The sequence below is a fragment of the Cavia porcellus genome, unplaced genomic scaffold (genome assembly GCF_034190915.1).
Source record: "Cavia porcellus strain 051 isolate PalLab524CR breed Dunkin Hartley unplaced genomic scaffold, mCavPor4.1 scaffold_6, whole genome shotgun sequence".
NCBI lineage: Eukaryota > Metazoa > Chordata > Mammalia > Rodentia > Caviidae > Cavia > Cavia porcellus.
The window spans coordinates 12,761,600-12,781,099 of NW_026947489.1; the positions used below are offsets into that span (position 1 = coordinate 12,761,600).

Below are 19,500 nucleotides of genomic sequence, written 5' to 3' on the forward strand. Positions count from 1 at the left end.
GCCTGGCAAGGACAGGTCCTGAGTTCGATTCCTGGTACAAAAAAAATATTAAGCATTAAAAGAGTTAAACACTAAGTGAAGTCATTTGCATACATTATATCTGTCAGTATTTATTGTATTAGAAACTAAAATTCAGAAATGCTAAAAACATAAATTTATTAATTTATTTTATAATAAGATATTCCATTAAATGTTAACATACAAACACTTCAAAGAAAAATATTCAAAGGAAAAAAGACAATGAAGGAGTACAATTGATTTATATCTATATGAATCTACATTTTTAAAAAAGTTGCATTTTCATAATTGCTTCTGCATCTTATCTTTTATGACAACATATAACTCATAGCCCTGCAAAAGGTCCTCTGTTATACATGACAATGAGAAAGGGGGGAAAAAATGTTAGAATTGTTAAGAGAGTCATTTAGTCAATTTCCACCTTCTTTTCTGGGGCTGTCTTCTCCATCCTCAATTGCTGATTTTCAAACTTATTTGAGTCACTGAACACAGAATTCCCATGAAATAGTTTTCAGGATCTCATAAGAACAGCACGGAGCATAGTGTTTAAGAGGAGGGGCACCTGGAGACTTCTCTGTAGCTTTAGGTGCAAACCGCTGCTCTGCTAGGATATTAAGGGGCCGAGCAGGAAAAGAATAGGTCAAATTGCCAACCTCACCCATGGGTGCGGGTCAGAAGACATCACACAGGTTTCCGAGGAACAACAGCTTTTCTTTTCCCTGTGGAACAGAAGCAGGGACTACGGAGAAGTCAAGGAACAACCAGAGGGGCCCTCGAGCTGTTACCTGACCCACCAGCCATGGTCATAGTGATTTGGGCTGAGGTGGACCAGACTGTGGCTACACTCTGCTGCTGACAACTCTTTGGCTCAGTCTCCTCACTTATGAGGTGCAGATCACGTCATTAGCACATTTCCTGGGGTGATGTAAGAGCTCAAAGGCACAGCGTACTTTCCACGCTTAGCACATACCTGGGGCTGTGCGTACTCAATAAATGTTCTTTCCTATTACAATCGTTCATCATAACCAAGGGAGGAAAGTGATTTTCTTATTTGAGAATAGTAAATACTTTCAATGATATCATGCTTAGCAGTTCCATAGCATTTTGCATGGCCTCTTATTTCTAATAAAATAATTTGGTCATTTGACAAAATTTCTATCTTGAAAATTTGTTTTCATTAATTTCATTGTTTCCTTTGAAGCTTACAGATCTGTAAAGTCAAACGTTCACCATGTATTTTGTTTTGCTTTGTTTTGTTTTTTTTTTTTTAACAAGGTATCAAACCCAGAGCTTCACAGGGTGTTATAACTCTAGCTCTTTTTAATTATTTGTTTTTTTTGAAACAGAGTCTCACTTAGTTGGCTCCCCTGGACTTGAGTGGGAGAACCTTCCGGCTCAGCCGCCAGATTGGCTGGGATTACAGATATGCTGACCACATACAGCCATCTTGTCTATTTCTGTTTTTAGTCTGACAACTTTTCTCTAACAGCATCTATCTGCGAAAGACTGTACACTAGAATTACAAGTGTTATTATTACAAAGTGGACACTGGACTGAATATATAACCTGCTTTAGGAAGGGTCTGTATTTCAGAGATACATAAAAAGCTGCAGTAACCACTGTGAATGGATTTCGAGAACAGGAATCTGTGGATTTCATTAGTCTGTTTGTTTGGGTTTTTTGTTTTTTTTTTTTTTTTTTTTTTTTTTGCTTTGGTTTGGTTTTGTTTTGCCTACCTTTGACTTGCATATCCACGAAACAACAAATAACGCTTCTTCAAAGTGAGTTTCTTCTACTGATATTCTGCTGTGAGGAACCCATACGACCACCCTCCCTAGCAGACACGTTTCTCAGTTTAGAATGTGAACCACATGACCCTGGCTGCACATGGATCTGCCTTCAGAGAGAGTCCCAGGATGAGACCTGAGCCTCGATCACCTCTGTGCTGGACCGCACACACACCTATCGCATCCACTGGCTCCTCTGATTCTGTTCTTGGCTCCCATTTTATCTGACCAGTACATTTGCATCTCAACCAACTCCACTCCGGGTCTTTCCATGTAGGAAGCGAGGTGTTTTCACTGGACCTTGCCACATTCACATCTCCTTGCTCATAGGTGTGCCACGTACCCCAGTCACCTGTGAGGGACCAACTTCCCTTCTGCAGAATTTTACATGGGGTACCCTGGGAAATCAAGCCATTTCACAACAACCCCATGTGGTTAACAAGCTCTCCCTTTATGGATGCAGGATCAAAAACTCACCAAACATGGGGAATTTGAACAAGCTCATGTACTTAGCAAAGGCTGTGAATGTAGATTGAATTCTAATGTTTGTTCACTGAAACACCATATTTTAAGACTCGAAAAGAGTCCCACACCATTGAAAACTCTTCTGTAGAAACAAAAAAAGGTGGAGATTTTAGACAGCATCAGAGAAGACCTAATTTGAATAGATTGTGGTTGGGCCCCTAGTGGCTTTGGGAGGAAATCACTAACTTAATGGCTTCCTTGGGCCTCCACAGATGAACAGAGAAAGGAAATTAGGATTGGCTTAACATGATGTACTTCAGTGACCACAGGGGACAATTCCCTTTGTCTGTGGAGAGCAGAGTGTGAGACAGTGGGAGGTGAGGTCACCTAATCTAAACCAGTATCTCATACTTTTAGGACACTGTAAGGACCCATATGAGAGTCCTGGGATTTAAAATTATTCCCTAGTTTTGTGTTAGATTTAAGTAGCCCATGTCACAACACTGCGCTTAACACTGTGACGCACTGAACAGCCCCTGCATTAAGCTGATAGCAGCTTGAAGGTGGTGAGTGTATCTTACTCCATTTTTAATCTAGCAGGGAAAAAACACCATTCTGAAGGAAATCCAAAAATGGTATACAAATCAACAACCAGAGCATAGGATTAGATATGATTGAGCCACAATGTACTTTTATATAAACTCAAGAAGCAGGCCATCTTGAGTTTCCCAGGGTACCCCATGTAAAATTCTGCAGGTGTTAATTGATGATTATCTGTAATCCCAGCACTGAGAGAGTTTGAAGAGTTTGATCACAGGTTCAAGATGCACTTATATGACTCAGCTAGCCAAGAACTAAAAGGGCCGGGGCTATAGCTCAGTGGTCGAGCACACACATGGAGGGAAGTAGAAATGAAGGAGGGGTACTTGCCTTGTTGGGGATTGGAGTTAAAATATAAGTTGCAAATGAACAGGGCAATGTAAAGCCAAAAGACACAAAATCTGGGGAAAAAAATCAATGCAAAACCCTTTCCCATGAGAAAGACCTATCTTGGAATTCACCCAGCCCCCAGAAATGAATGTGTGCTTGGAACAAACACTGTCTGCTCTCAACCAGAGGGACACCTAAGCTACCACCAAACACAGGATGGACAGCAAGGTGATGCATTCACCAGACTTAACACAACTCCTTGTCTAATTTTCTATGACAATAATTATTCAGCTCTATGGCTATTATTTGAAAACTAGTATCAAAACTGAAAAGAAAAAATTATTTGATGTACAATATTCCTCATGAACATAGACACAGACTCATCAGGAAAAGATTGTAGGAAGTCTAATCCAAAACTACTAAATAGGATATTAGGGGCTGGGGATTTAGCTCAGAGGCATAAGCACCTGCCTTGCAAGCAGGCGGTCGTGAGTTCGATCCCCGGTACCAATAAAAAGTAAAAAAAGACAAAAAAAAAAAAAAATCCCCTTACAGCTACCATCACACCTAGAGATGAAAGTGTAAAAGCTTCCTCTATTCAAACGGTAAGGAGCTGTTCACTCTCACTATTTCTGACCACCATTCTAGATGAGGTCCCAGGTAGTTCAATAAGGTAAGAAAAAAATGAAAAACATTTAAATTTGCAAAGCAGATGCACACTATTTTATCAAAAGTAACAGAGAGAAGGAAACCAAATATGAATGGGAGAAAATAATAAAGATCAGAAAACACAAACTTTAATCAAAATGTCAACATCATGGGGGCTGGGGATTTAGCTCAGTGGTATAAGCGCCTACCTTGCAAGCCTGTGATTGTGAGTTCGATCCCTGGTACCAGTAAAAATACAAAATACAAAAATAAATAAATAAATAAATAAAAATAAAAATAAAAATAAAAAAAATTTGTCAACATCACTTTTCATGTAGATGAACATTTTGATTCTTATGTTTATTTAAAAATAAATAAGACAGAGTAGTCTAAACAACTTTGATAAAGAAACGTTAGACTTCCAACCCTCTCCAATCTCATGACTTATGACAAAGTTATATGAATCATGACAACATGGCATTGACATCATGATAGACAAATCACCAGAGTACCAACATAAAGTCCCAAAATAGGTACCCACATAACAGACATTTGATTTCTGGCAAAGACACAAAAGCAATTAAGTGGACCAAAGATTGTACCCTCAATAAATGTACTGGAACAACTGGATATTCACATGCAGAAAACTCAAACCTTATAGCACATCAGAAATTTGTTAAAACATCCAAAAGTCAACTCAAAATGGCTCACAGTGGGTTAGTTAAAGGGAAGGCAGGTGTGTCCTGCATTGTTGCTTGGCTGAAATCATTCTCTCTAGGACAAAATACGTTTTTTTCCTTATCATACTAATGAAATAATGCAGTGATTATGCATGCTTGACACATTTATTTCACTAATAAGTATGTTTTTAAGAAACATCCATTTATCTACAAAAATGTCCAGTTTATCATTCTTTATGACTGAATAGTATTCCATTATCTAGAAATGCCACATCTTTTGTATTAATTCCTCAGTTGATGGGCATTATATTGCTTCCAAGATTTAGATATTATAAACCATGTTGCTATAAACATGGGTGCATATACATCACTGTGGTATGATGTTTTTTAAATATTTGGGAAGATGCCCAGAATGGGAATAGGTGGGTTGAATGGAACCCCCAATCCTAGTTTTTTAAGAATCTCTGCACTGATTTCCACAGTGGTTGTACCAATCCACATTTCCACCAATAATGGAGAAGAGTTCCTTTTTCACAGCATTTGTTATTGGTTGATTTCTTAATACTAGCCATTCTTTCTAGGGTGGGGTGAAATCTCGGTCTTGAGTGGTCAATAATGTTGAACATTTTTTTCATGCATTTATTTGTTATTTGTACTTCTTCATCTGAGAAGTGTGTGTTCATTTCAGATGCCCATTTTTGGATTGTGTCTTTAAATCTGGGAGGACTGCTTATTTTTAGTTCTTTATATGTTCTCAATAACAATCCTGTAAAAGAAAATTCACAGAATGGGAAAGAATTTTAGCCAGAAAAGCAGGAGACAAAGGACTTATATCCAAGAACGTACAAAGAATTAAAAAATATCAAGCCCCCAAATTCAAAGACCCCTCCAAAAATGCATATCTGAGATGAACACACCTTTCTCAGATGAAGATATACAAATGGCAAATAAATACATGATGAAATGTTCATCATCACTGTCATTTGAGAAATGCAAATTAAAACACTTTCATCTCACTCCAGAAAGAATGGTTGCCATCAAGAAATCAGACACTAACACATACTGGCAAAGCTGTGGGGGGAAAGGAACAGTTCTCCACTGTTAGTGGAAGTGGAGATGGGTGTAGACACTGCGGAAGTCAGTATGGAGATTCCTCAAAAAACTAGGATTAAAAGTTCCACTCAATCTAGCTATTCCCCTCCTAGGTATTTTCCCAGAAAAATTGAAAAGGTTACATCACAGCAATATATATGTGCGCCCATGTTTATAGTAGTGCATACTGTAATAGGTAAATCTTGGAAACAACCAAAATGGTCATCAACCACAGAATGGATAAAAAAGATGTGGTATTTTATACAATGGGATATTACTCAGCTATAAAAAAAAGGCTGATCTTAAGACTTTTATAGATAAATGGAAGCAACTTGAGATTATCCTCATAAGTGAAATAAATCAGACTCACATTTGTAAATACTACATTGTCTCTCTAGTATAAAAATAATAATAAAAACCTGAAAGAATAATATGACCCAAGATGTATAATAGATATTATAATAATGAAAGGGAAAGAAAGTGCTCTAAAGGATGTGACTTTGTTTAAGTGTGCAAGATAGATAATCATACTACTAAGTTTTTGTTAGTTTATCAAACAGAATATTTTGTACTGTCATTGTTTGATTGTCCACTTTTTATGCTTTGATTTTTGTAACGTGTAAGATAACAATATGTAATTTATCAACTAGTGATTTCTTACTGTTTTCTTGAAATTCTGTATTATTTCTATCTTTTTTCTGTTTTGCTTTTTTTTCTAAATAAAAAAAATAATTATCCTTTATCAAAGAAACAGTGGCAAATATTTTCTCCTACATAGTGGGCTGTTTCTTTCCTCCATTGGTGATTTCTCTTGCTGTGCAAAAGCTTTTCAGTCAGATGAGATCCCGTTTGTTGATTCCTTGCAGTAGGTCCTGTGCAGTCTGGATTTTATTCATAAAGTCTTTGCCTACACAATGTCTTCAAGAGTTTTACCTACTGTATCTTCCAGTGATTTAATGTTTCTGTTTTAATATTAAGATCTTTAATCCATTCTGATTTTAGCTTAGTACAAAATGAAAGATATACATCCAGTTTTAATCTTCACTAGTAGAAAGCCAGTTTTTCCAACACCATTTGTTAAACAGACTATCTCTCTTCCAATGAATGTGTTTGACACCTTTGTCAAAAATAAGGCAGCTTAGTCTACCCGCAATTATTTCTTCTAATGTGTTCCACTGATCTTCAGGTCTGTTTTTTTTTTGCCAGTACCACACTGTTTTTATCACAGTAGCTTTATAGTATAATTTCAATACAGGGATTGTGATGCCCCCGTCTTATCTTTGTTGCCCAGGACCACCTTTGCTATTCTAGGTCTCGTCTGATCCCAGATGAATTTTAGGATTTTCTCTGATTCTATGAGATATGCTATTGGAATTTAGATACAAGTTGCACTGAATCTGTATAACAGTTTTTGGGAGTATGGCCATTTTCACTATGTTGGTTCTTCTTACCCAAGAGCATGAGATATCTCTCCATTTCCTAATACCTTCTTCAATCTCCTTTTTCAGACTACTATAGTTTTCAATGTAGAGGTCTTTCACATCTTTTGTTAGATTGACTCCTAGGTAATTCAATTGTTTTGAATGCTATTGTAAAAGGTATAGTTTCACTGATCTCTGTCTCAGTGAGTTTGTTACTCACATACAAGAAGGCTATTGATTTTTGAGTGTTGACTTTATAACCAGCTACATTACTAAATTTGCTTATTAAATTATGAGTCTTTTGGTGTAGTCTTTGGAGTCTTCTAAGTAGAGTATTATATCATCAGCAAATAATAATTTAACTTCTTCCTTTCCTATCTTTATTCCTTTTGTTTCTTTCTCTTGTCTAATTGCTCTGGCTAAAGTTTCCAGGACAATGTTGAATAGGAGTGGAGACGGTGGATATCTTTGTCTTGTTTCCTGATTTTAGAGTGAAAGTTTTTAATTTTTTGTCCATTTAGTATGATGTTGGCTGTTAGTTTGTCATAGATGACTTTTATCAGATTGAGACAGAGACCTTCTATTCCAATTTTCTGTAGGATTTTTATCATGAATGGGTTCTACACTTTGTCAAAAGTTTTTCTGCATCTATTGAGATGATTGTATGATTTTTTTTTTGTACCAGGGAGTGAATTCACAGTCTTGCACTTGCCAGGTAGGGTTTTATACCGCTGAGCTAAATCTCTGGCCTGATCATATGATTTTTGTCATTGTCTCTGTTAATATGACGTATTACACTTAAGGATTTATGTGTGTTGAACCATCCCTACATCCCTGGGATGGATCCCACTTGATAATGCTGTACAATCTTCTTGATAATTTGCTGCAATCTGCTTGCCAGTAATCCTTATTGAGGATTTTTGAATCAATGTTCATTAGGGAGATTGACCTGTAATTCTGTTTCTTGGTTGAGTCCTTCTCTGGTTTCAGAATCAGTACTGCTTGCTTCCAGGAATGAATTTGGGAGTATTGCTTCCCTTTCAATTTCACTGAAGAGTTTGAGAAGTAGTGGTGTTAGGTCTTCACTTAATTTCTTGTAGAATTCAACAGTGAATCCATTAGTGCCTGGGATTTTCTTTGTTGATAGGTTTTTAATTACATTTTTAATTTCATTTATTGATATTGGGTTATTTAGGATTTTTATATCTTCTTGGCTTAGCTTTGGCAATTCATATGTATCTAGGAATCTGTCTATTTGTTCTGTATTTTCCATCTTAGAGGAATAGAAGTCTTCAAAGTAGGTATAGATGATTTTGTGGATTTCCACAGGGGCTGTTGTAATTTCACTCTTTTCATTCCTGATTGCATAAATTTGAGTCTTTTCTTTCCTTTTTCTAATAAGGTCAGCCAAGGGTTTGTTAATTTTATTTAATCTTTCTAAGAACCAACTCTTCAACCATTGATTCTTTATATATATATATATATATATATATATATATATATATATATATTTTGGTCTCCTGGGTATTAATCTCTGCTCTGATCCTTATCATTTCCTCCATTGTATGAGCTCTTGGTTTAGCCTACTTTTCTTTTTCTAGAAGTTTAAGATTCAACATTAAGTTGTTTATATGAGCTTCTCTGTTTTCCTGATATGGGTATTTAGTGCTATAAATTTCCCCCTTAAGACTTTTTTCATTGTGTCCCACAAGTTCTGCTTTGATGTATTATCATTATCACTGAACTGCAAAAACTGTCTAACCTCTTTTTTAATTTCATCTGTGACACATTGATTATTCAATAGGGTGCTATTTAATTCCCATGTTTTGATGAAGTTCTTGTGATTTCCTTTGACATGTATTTCCAATTTCATTGTGCTGTGTTCTGATCATACGCATGGGATAATTTTGATTCTTTTACATTTACTTGAGCGTGTTCTATGAGCCACTATGTAATCTATTTTGGAGAATGTCCCATGTGCAGGTGACAAGAATGTGTATTCTGATGTTGTGGGGTGGAAAACTCTATAGATATCTACTAAGTCTATTTACTCAAAAGTTTGACTTAGTTCTAATATTTCATTATTGATTTTTTGTCTAGTTGATCTGTCTTTTTGTGACCAGAGTATTGAGGCCTCTTAGTGTAATCTTGTTAAGCCTTATTTGATTTTTCATGTCCATTACTAATTGTTTTATATAACTGGGTGTACTAATATTTGTTGCATATATATTTAAGATTGTTATCTCTTCCTCTTGGGTTGTTTACCAGGATGTAGTGACCTTCTTTATCTCTCTTAATCAGTCTTGGTTTGAAATTTGCTTTATATGCAAATCAAATATCAACCCCTGCTTTTTTATGAATTCCTATTGTATGGACTATTGTATTCCATCCTTTAACTTTCAGCTATGAATTTATCTTTGGATTAAATGTGTTTCCTCTATGCAGCATATTGTTGGATCTTGCTTCTTGATCCATTCTGCTAGTCTACGTCTTTTGACTGGTGAACTGAGACAATTAGCATCAGTAGTTAAAACTGATATATATTGATTTATTCTTATTATGTTATTTTCCTATTATTGGCTCCTGCTCCCCCTACTTTTTACTCTTTTTCCCTTCACTGTAATTGTTTGCCTTTCCTGGTGGATTTCTTCTGTTGCGGTTTATGGAATTGTAGTCTTTATTATCTTTTTCTAGAATCTCCTTCAGAACATTTTGGAGTGCTGGTTTGCTTGCCATAAATTTCCTCAGACATTCTTTATAATGGAAGTATCTTATTTCTACTTCAATTTTGAAAGATAGTTTTGTGAGATACATCAATATGGTTTGAAAGTTGTTTTCTTTAAAACTTGGGATACTTCACTCCTAGATCTCCTTGACTTGAGAGTTTGTGCAGAGAAGTCAGCTGCAATTCTCATAGACTCTCCTTTATAAGTTATTTGTTTCTTTTCCCTAACAGCTTTTAAAATTCTATTCTTGTGTTGCATTTCTCAAATCTTGACTATGAGAAGCCTGAATGTAGATCATTGCTAATTGGGATTCTATATGACTCACTTATTTGTATGTCAAATTCTTTTTCTCTACCAGGAAAGTTTTCTGTCATGGTGTCTGTGAAGATGTTTTTAATGTCATCTGTAGTATCTCTTGCTTGTTCATTAACTCCAATTAATCTTAAATTATTGTTGTTTATCTCATTGAGCAGCTGCTGGATTGATTTCTCATGTTCCCTTGCTAGTTTTGAGACATCTTTTTTTCCCAATCACTAACTTCAAGCCTGTCTTCAATATCTGAGATTCTGTCCTCACATTGGCCTAATCTGCTTCAAATACTTTCAATGGAGTTTTATTCTCGTGAATATCTTCTTGAATCTGCTTTATGGACTCAATTTGTTTCTTATGTTATGCTTCTATAATTTGCTTGAGTTAATCTATTTTATTTTGTCTGGATCTGCTCTAACATCACTAAGCATGGCATGTATTTTGGTAATCTCTGTAGTTATTTGAGAGATTATTTCTGATTTCATTTTTTCTAGAGCCTCATTCAATTGCTTTGTTACCACTCTGGAGAGCCCTGGTAGGGGGCTTTCAGATTTTCCAGCATCCTTGCCCCTCGGTTTGCATTTGGTGAACAGGGTATCTGAGATTTTGTCTGTTTAAGTGTCATCTCATATCTTTTCAATGGAATGCAAAAGAGTTATATACAATATGTAAGCTTGTAATACATCGATTCTGTCCTCAAGGATTAAGATTCAAAATGGATTAAAGAAAAAACAGAAAAGTGGGAAAAAAGAGATTACTAGTAGTTTAGAGGACAAAGATGGATCCAACCAATTTAGGGAAAATGATGCAGAAAACTGAAAGAAAAGGGCTGGGAGAGATAAAAGGTATACAACAAAACCACACCCACAAGGAGCTTAGGAGCCATATTCACACTCCAGTAAATAAATAAATAAACAGATGATAGATAGATAGATATGAGAGAAACAGAAATAAAAAGCAGACTGATCAAAATAAAACAGGTAGTTCATTTCCAGGATTCTCTCTGGGCTCCCTAGTAGACAGCCTGTGGAGATAGAATCCCAATTCGTGCCGCTGTGTCCCTGCAAGCCAGGAGCTGCTTTATAACTGACTAGTAGGGAACCTTAGCGGCCTGCCTGAGACCAGACTCACTGGGCTCACTGCAGAACAAGCAGTTTCCTCAGGTATGCACCCAGCTAAGAGCTGCTGGAGGAAGCCGGCAGCAGTTCTGGCTCTGGATTTATCCAGCCCAGCTCCAAAATGGCTCCTGGCCAATCTCTCCCTCCCAAGGGGTGGCCGAGTCCTCTGCAATCACCACTGGCCAGCAGAGTCCTCCACGTCCCTCACTCTCCTCCACTGCTGAGTTTCTCCACAGAGGCCCCAGGGTTGTCAGCCACCACTGTCACCATGACTGCACATCCCCAGGGTCCAGCAGCTCCCCTCACACAGTGAGTCCAGCACCTGGCCAGGGCACTGCCAGCTATGCCTTCTTTTTCATTAAAGATTTTCTTCTTACTCTCTCTGTGGGCTTCAATTCAGACTTCAGGCTCTTTCCAGGTCCAAGGGACCCACTTCTTTCCTTCTTGCCTACCTCGCCATGGTTTATTCTCACATCTAGATGATGTCTCTCAGAGATGCTATTTCCTTTGCTTCTCACTACTCTGCCATCTTCCCGGAAGTCCTCCCAAACTGTTTTTTAATCACAACCAATATAATCATCAATGAAGACTATTGAAATAATCTATATTTTTAAAATTCCCCTAGAACTTATAGCAAATTTAGCAACTTTATAAACTATCTGGCTGATATTAAAAATTAATTATATTTTCATCCACTATGAATAAAGTACTAGAAATCAAAATATAGGAAAAATAACTGGAGATACAGCTCAGGAACAATTGGCAACCATATTTGAGGTCCTGTATTCCACCCCAGTACCACAAAAGTAAATAAATGGATAAATGAATGCATAATATATTCTTTCTACTAGCATAGAAATGTAAGATATGTGAAAAATCTTGCTGAAGGAAATTAAAGAATACCTTCATAGATGAAAGAGTATAACAGGTTCATACACTTGATATTAAGATATCCTTGATATTAATTCACCTTTCACTGATAAAAGGCTTACTGCAATTTCTGAAAAGTTTTTATTTTAAGAAAAAGAGATTATTCTAAAATTTATTTGAGAAGTCAACTAGCCAACCTTTCTGATAAGTGGTGCAAACCGTGAGGCTTCCAAGAAAAGTCAGTGCCTCCCATGAGCCTACTGCCATGTGAGCTGAACATCAAACCCACCTTCCCCATAAGCAACCCACTGGCTCAGAGGATAGGCTGAGATGATAGCAACTAAGGTACATAAAGCAACTAAATGCTTGTATTGTCTGGTCGATTTTGAAAGCCTGGGCCAGTGGTCTGAGCATCTGTTGGGTGGATGTCCATATGCAATACAGCAAATATGGGGGATTTCCTTCTATCTTGTCTTTGAAATCCAATATTGCTCTCACTGTTTTGGCTTTGTTCTGATTGTTTTGCTTTATTCAATATTCTGTTTGATTGGTTTTATTCTGTTCTGTTTTGGTCTGATTTTGCTATAACTGATGGAATGCACAACTATTGTGAAAATGACAAGATATGCTATCATAGCAATTATTGTTCTCCTAGTGTCCTGCTTTGAATTTCTGTACCAATTTTGCTGCTCTGTTTTGATTGGCTTTGTTCTCGTTTGTTTTGTTGGATTTTTACTATCTTTAAAATAAAATAAATAAATAAACAAATAAAATTGATTTAGGCACTCAAAGGACCAAAATTATCCATAATTATTTAAAGGTGAACAACATGGAAAATGTAAATTGCCTCTTTTCAAGACTTACTACAACAATCAATACAGTGTAGTATTGTCATGAGATTATAAAGAATAGTTCAATGGAATAGAAAAATTAGTTGTCCAAAAATCCACCCAGACAAGAAAGGAACTCAGTTTCTGGAGAAATGCAAAGATAATTCTATTGAAAAAGATAGTCCTTTCAGCAAATGACATTGAAGCAATTGGACAACTACATAGTCAAAATAAATCCCAATGGTTATATCATACTACTGGAAAAAATTAACTAAAACAGGTTCAATTAAACTAAATGTAAAGACTACATTTTGTAGACAGTATGAAGAAGCATACATTATTCTAAAGTAGTAGTAAATTATATTTCATCAAAAACTTTAATTTTTAAATAATTAAAAAAATGAAAAGACACACCATAGACTACAGCAAAATATTTCCAAACCATATACCTATATGCATCAAAAATCTTTCACTCAAAATAGATAAGAACATTAGTAACCCAATGTAGGAAGACAAATAATACAACTCAAATGCATGCAAAGATCTTAATCAAAAAGACACACAAATGACAAAATCATGAAAAGATATTGTTCAATACCATCAGTCATTAAAATAAAAAAATACATTAGTACATCAAAACCACCATAGCATAAAACTACACCCTCATTAAGGCAAATAAAATTGGAAAGATTGTAAGTACCAGAAGTTCACAAGGAAATGAAGCACCTGGAAGCGTCCATAGTGCTTGTGGGACAGGAAATGGTGCGATTACTTTGGAAGAGGTTAGCACTTTCCTGTAGAGTTACGCATATATTAATCCTATCACCCAGGGATCTCAATCTTTCATTTTATTTATATGAAATTTTACAAAGGACAAGAGTATACTTTTAAAAACCTCATTAGTCACTGGGGAAAATATAAAGTAAAACCACAATGACGTAACACGCCATGTCTGCTGGTAGTGATCAAGGAGAGAGAGAAAGAGCAAGAGTTATTGAAGATGTGGACAGCAGAGAACATTACACACTATCAGTGGGAATGGAGGTAGGCATGGCCTTCATGGAACACGATGTAGACATTCTCAAAAACAAGTGAATGATATTATCCACAATCCTTCTTCCGAGTATATTCACAAAGGCAGTGAAGTCACCGTGAAGTTGTCTCCACCCCACCCCACGTTCCCGGCAGCTCTTCTCAGCAGCTAAACTATGGAGATGACCTGAAGGGACCTTGACAGCGAAGTGAATGAAGACGGTGCAAGATACACATAAACTGAGTACTGTTCATTCTTGAATAAGGAGATTCTACAATCTGCCACCACATGGGCAAACTCAGAAGACATGCTTCGTCAAAAGAGCCAGCCACGGGATGAAGTATATTATTTCACATATAAGGAGGACCTTTAAAAAATCAAATATATATAAATAAGGAACAGAACGGTGGTAACTGGAGTTAGGGGTTGGGGAGGACAAGGTAAGTCAAGGCGTATAAAGTTGCTGCTAATTTGTGAGATGGGTAAGTTTAGAGCTCTAACGAGCATCACGAACACTATGCTTAGCATTACATTGGGGCTGGATATTTGCCTGGAGGTAGATCTTAAGTGCCATATTGAAAAGAAAGAAAGAAGAAAGGAAGGAAGAAAAGAAAGAAGGGAAGAAGGAAGGAAGGAAGGAAGGAAGGAAGGAAGGAAGGAAGGAAGGAGAAAAAAGAGATAACTATACAAGATGATATATATGAATGACCTAGCTTAAGAATAATAATCATCTAACTATGTGTTGTATACCAGAACATCATGTTGTATACCTTAAATATAAGTGTAACACTGTATTTGTAAAATTTTATTTGCATTATTTAGATATATATTTTATATATATATCAAATAAATATATATTTATATGTGTATATATATATATTAGTTATATATTAGTGGTTGACACCGGCATGAAGAGGAGGGAGCGTGAGGGAACATTTTATGGGGTTCTAAATCACAATTGCAGGGGTGGTCATGTGAATGCACACATTTGTCAAATTTACCCACTTGTCTTTTGAATTGATGGATTTATTATATGTAAATTACATGTAAATGTGTATGTCATATTTAAATAAAAGTCTTCAAAGAGAAAAATTATACTCACGTCTACATACACAGCACACATACCCTCTATAGACATCTTGAATTAAACTTCTAAATCCATGAAGAATAAAGTATCAGTTATCCAAAATAAGATAACAGCCATAAGATTGGCCTTTGACTTTGAAAATGTGTACATCTGTCAGCTTCCTCCCCCCGGATACAGTGCAGCATGGTAACTTGGAACTTAGAGGATGTTTTCTGGACACCCATATAGATACATAGCATATACAACTAGCTTCTCTGAAAGTACATCCCAGAAAGATAGCAACTCTACATCTTGATGTAAACCATAGTTTTTAAATTCATCTTTAGAAAACAACATGAAACCATGGCTGATGAAATGCTAGCTGTCCACTCACTCTCAGATAGCATGTATCAGGGTATTTCATCTAGCAACGTTTGGAAAAGATTTCTCATCTATTTAGATGACTGTCTCCCAGAGAAAAACTCAAATGATGATTTCATCATTTTATTGTACTTACATTTATTATTTTTCTTACAAGATGAAGAGCAGGATTTAAGGTTAAGGAAAGAATATCAAATATTTGCTCCATAAGCAAGTTTTCATGGCAAAAGAACCTTGACTTCTGCTTTTATATTATTTCAACCAAAACTGACCTTCTATAGATGAAAATTTCATTTTCACAAATAAATGGTTAGACTGAGATCTTTTATTGGACCCCTAAACAGTAATTAGCATAGATGCTTTCAAGGCTACAACCTGGCTTTTAATTCAAACTACAGATAAGAGACCGGAAGTCATGCGAGGCACTGAAAGCCCAAGTAATCTTCGTTTCTTAACACAAATCTGTTTACTCAAGGATCACATTCTGCCACTTGCCAACATTATCAACAGTTATCATAGTTATTCTGCTAACGGGGTAGATTTATTGTTTGTGTACAATAATTGGAGGCCAGGCTGAATTGCTAGGTTTTATCGCATGCAGTCGATGCTGATAGACTGCGGGTCCATAACCGCCATCAACCGCACATGTCTTGGTGGAAATGGACGAACCCGAGCAGATACTGAGCTGTTTTTAATTATACGTTTATCTTTCCTCATCCTTTTGACTCACATTTTATTTATACCACATGTGGTTACATGTGTATAGAAGCATTTTTAGGGGGTTTTGGAAAACCCTAAGTAATCATCTCTCTTAGTAAAGCCACATCACTTACATTGACGGCAATTATAACTCCATATATCAAAACATTCATACAGTGTCTGGTCCCATCCAACCACAGTATTTCCACTGAAAATTCCCTCGAGAACAGCAAACTTTCGAACAAAGCTTATTCACTGCTTTCTAAAATTGTAATTGTGCTCTTCATTGCACTTGAAGTTACAACCAAAATATAATCTGTAAACCTAATTATTTGATTATTATATGCTGTCCTATACTAAAAATCATAGGCATTTACTAAATATTTTAAGTCATCATGGGAAATAGTCATCTATAGATTTAGCTTAAACTATGTTGACTAATAAGTTCTTTAGCTCTTTTCACTAATAGATTTTTTTCTCTATGCATGTATTACGTTGGCTTTAAATGAAAGGGGCCTTCACACTAGCAAAGAACAGAATTATATCAATACTCAGAGCCAGGGCTTCCTATGGGCCAGCTGTGGTCACTTTTCTTGGATGTGGCCTCTAAGTCCCTTATTCCAACTTCACCCCATTCTAGGGGCTATGTGACAAACTTCTACCATTCGTTTCTTTGATTTGCACTTCAGGCACCCATGGACCCAGCATCCTCTTGGTTAATGGAGCTCTGACTCTACGCCTGGCTTCTCCTCACTTCTTCCTGGGCTGGGCTGCAGCTACAGAATGCCGTTCACCCACCATCACCAGCCATGACAACAATGCCCGCCTTTCTCTTCTGTGCTGGTCGCAGACTGCTTTGTCTTGAAACTTCCCTGCACACATCTGAGCTTGCAATGCCCTGCAGTCCCTTTGCACTTATGCCCTTCCCACCTTACATCTGGCCCAGACATTCCTTCCTCTCCTAAAGTCCTTTGCTTTTAAATCCACCCTAATTTTGACAACAATTTTGAAATAACAATGGACTGTTTTTCATCTCCCTAGCAGCAACGAATTTGTAAATATAAGTAATTACTATTTTATTCAAGATGTGTTTCTACATACTTGTCTGTACTTGTTCTGCTGTTTAACACCCTGAATAAACTGTCACTTGGGTGACTGCATTAAAAGGATCAATATCCTCGAGACAGATCTCAGTCTCACTACGTCAGAATATCTGATTTAAGAAAAACTTGGAATTTTTGAGTTTTAATATCAGGATTGGACCCTTAGAAAAACCTATCAGGTTGTCTAGAGGTAAGAGATACTGGAAAAGTGCACTTAGATGTTCCTAATAATTACCATTACAGCCCACTGACCCACTTGCTTGTTACTCTACAAGGAAGGGTCAAGGTGCACCAAAAATTAGCAGCCAGTGCAGCCAGACAGCTGGATACAACCATTGCAGCCAGACAGCTGGACACAGCCAGGGCAGGTTGACTATCATACCCATAGCATTGGTTCAAGGCCTAACTGCTTCAGATCAGCTACTGTAAATCAGATATGCACAGCCATGGGGGTGCATCACAGAATGGAAGCCATCCATCCTCCCAGTCAACATTTCTTGATTTATTGAAAAAGGAATCTCGGAAGGTTCACAGTTTATTTTCAGAACAGAGCCAGTTGAGTTTACTTTGTTTTGAAAGAATTCATCTCTAGTCTACATGTGAATGTAGCCTTTGAGTGGGCAAGTTTTACTGTTTAGAAGTATATACAATGCCTTTCATTATCATATGCACTTCTGAGAGCTAATTCTGATCTTAGAAAAGGTAAAAGGAGTTGGGAATATAACTTGGTTGGTAAAGTGGTTGCCTGGCATGTGCCAGCCCGTGGTTCAATCCCAAGCATCTTTTAAAGAAAGAAAAGATTCAAAGAATTTTCACTTTTGAGTTTCACGCACTCATCCATTTGTTCATTGAACAACTATTCATTTCTACAAACTCTGTTCAGAGAATACTAAGAATGGGAGCTCCTGCCTGGAGAAAAGATGATCAAATACTGTCTTTGAGGTACGTATATTTGGTGAGGAAAGCCTGGTAATAGAAGAATTGATGTAAGACTAAGTACCAGTGAGGATAGGTGCCATGGAGGAGTAAAAAGAGGGTACAAACAAGAGAATTTAAGAAGAGAAGCCACACTACAGCTAAGGCAGTCAGGGCTGGTATATTATTCACTTTCTCTTTCCTGGAACAAAATACTCGACCTTCACCATTAATAGGAAGATTGATGTATCTGATTTAGGGTATCTGAAAATGCAGCCATGGTCCAATGGTATTATGACTTGTATCTAGATGTCGGCCCAAAGTCTCATGCGCTCATGAGGGGCTCTGGGGTGACTGGATCACGGGTATGTGATACTGAATCAGGGGTGTGTAATACTGGATTGGGGGTATGTGATACTGGATTAGTACACTGACTGGTTTAACATAGTTCTGGGTGTAAATGATGGACTAACTGAAGAGAAAGGACACACCGTGGGTGTGACGGCACCAGCCAATAGGCATGTGACCCGGATTGAGTAAAAAGCTAAGGGAGGAGGAAGCCTGCTGCTCTTGCTTCTGCCTGCCTTGCTGTGGACTGTTTCTCCTCTGTGATGTCCCTGTGCCATGCTACCCTGCCTTGGAGCCAACTGGCTATGAACTGAAACATCTACAGACTGGGAGCTAAAGTAAACCTCTCCTCTTTTAGCTTGTGGGTGTCAGGTATTTCGTCTCAACAACAAGAAAGTAATTAAGATAGGTGGTTATAAATCAGAAGGGGTATGTTAGGAGGGCATGGCAAAGGACGCTATTCAACCCATGGCATCTGGGAAGCAAAGAGACAAGGGACAAGGGTTTGCTGTCCTTCCCGGTCACACCCCCGTACCCTGCTCTCCCACCCGTCCCCAATCCCAACAGCACATTCAGCTAAGGACTAATCCACTGATATATAAAGCACTCCCATGACACAGTCACTTCCCAAAAGCCTTACCTCTGAACGCATGAGACCTTAGAGCATTTTAGATCTGAACTATAATGGATGAACTCTCTGGAAAAGTGACAACTGACAAAAATCTACCCTGAAAAGAGAAGCCCAGATAAAAATCAGGGAGAAGACTCTTCCAGGAACAGCACTAGGAGTTGCAGAGGCTGAGGGCAGAAGAGAATACCTCCAGGCAGTTCAAAAATCAGTCAGAGGTCTCAAAGCCCAGAGCCCAGGAAGTGAGGGAATGGGTTTGCTGTTTCCCGTACAATAATTTCATATTAAAAATATTTTTCCACAGCACACAGAGTAAATGCTGCTTTAAATCAAGACTTCTTTTTCATACTGACCCCTAACCTGACTCAGAAATCACCTTTGTTTGAATTAATTATTTAATCACTTTCATCACACATGACTTCAAGAACTGCCT

General features: G+C 37.2%; 1 long non-coding RNA gene across 2 annotated transcripts in view; it reads right to left on the minus strand.

The window, feature by feature from the left end:
• Positions 1 to 1,220: 1,220 nt before the first annotated feature.
• LOC106028863 (uncharacterized) overlaps positions 1,221 to 19,500 on the minus strand; it is a 63,605-nt gene continuing 45,325 nt past the window's right edge. The window contains exon 3 of one of the 2 annotated variants that reach the window (XR_010047937.1): positions 1,221 to 5,294. This is a non-coding gene — a long non-coding RNA (uncharacterized LOC106028863). Of the gene's footprint in view, positions 5,295 to 13,252; positions 14,295 to 19,500 lie in introns of those variants that run through there. The other variant, XR_010047938.1, reaches the window with a different exon arrangement.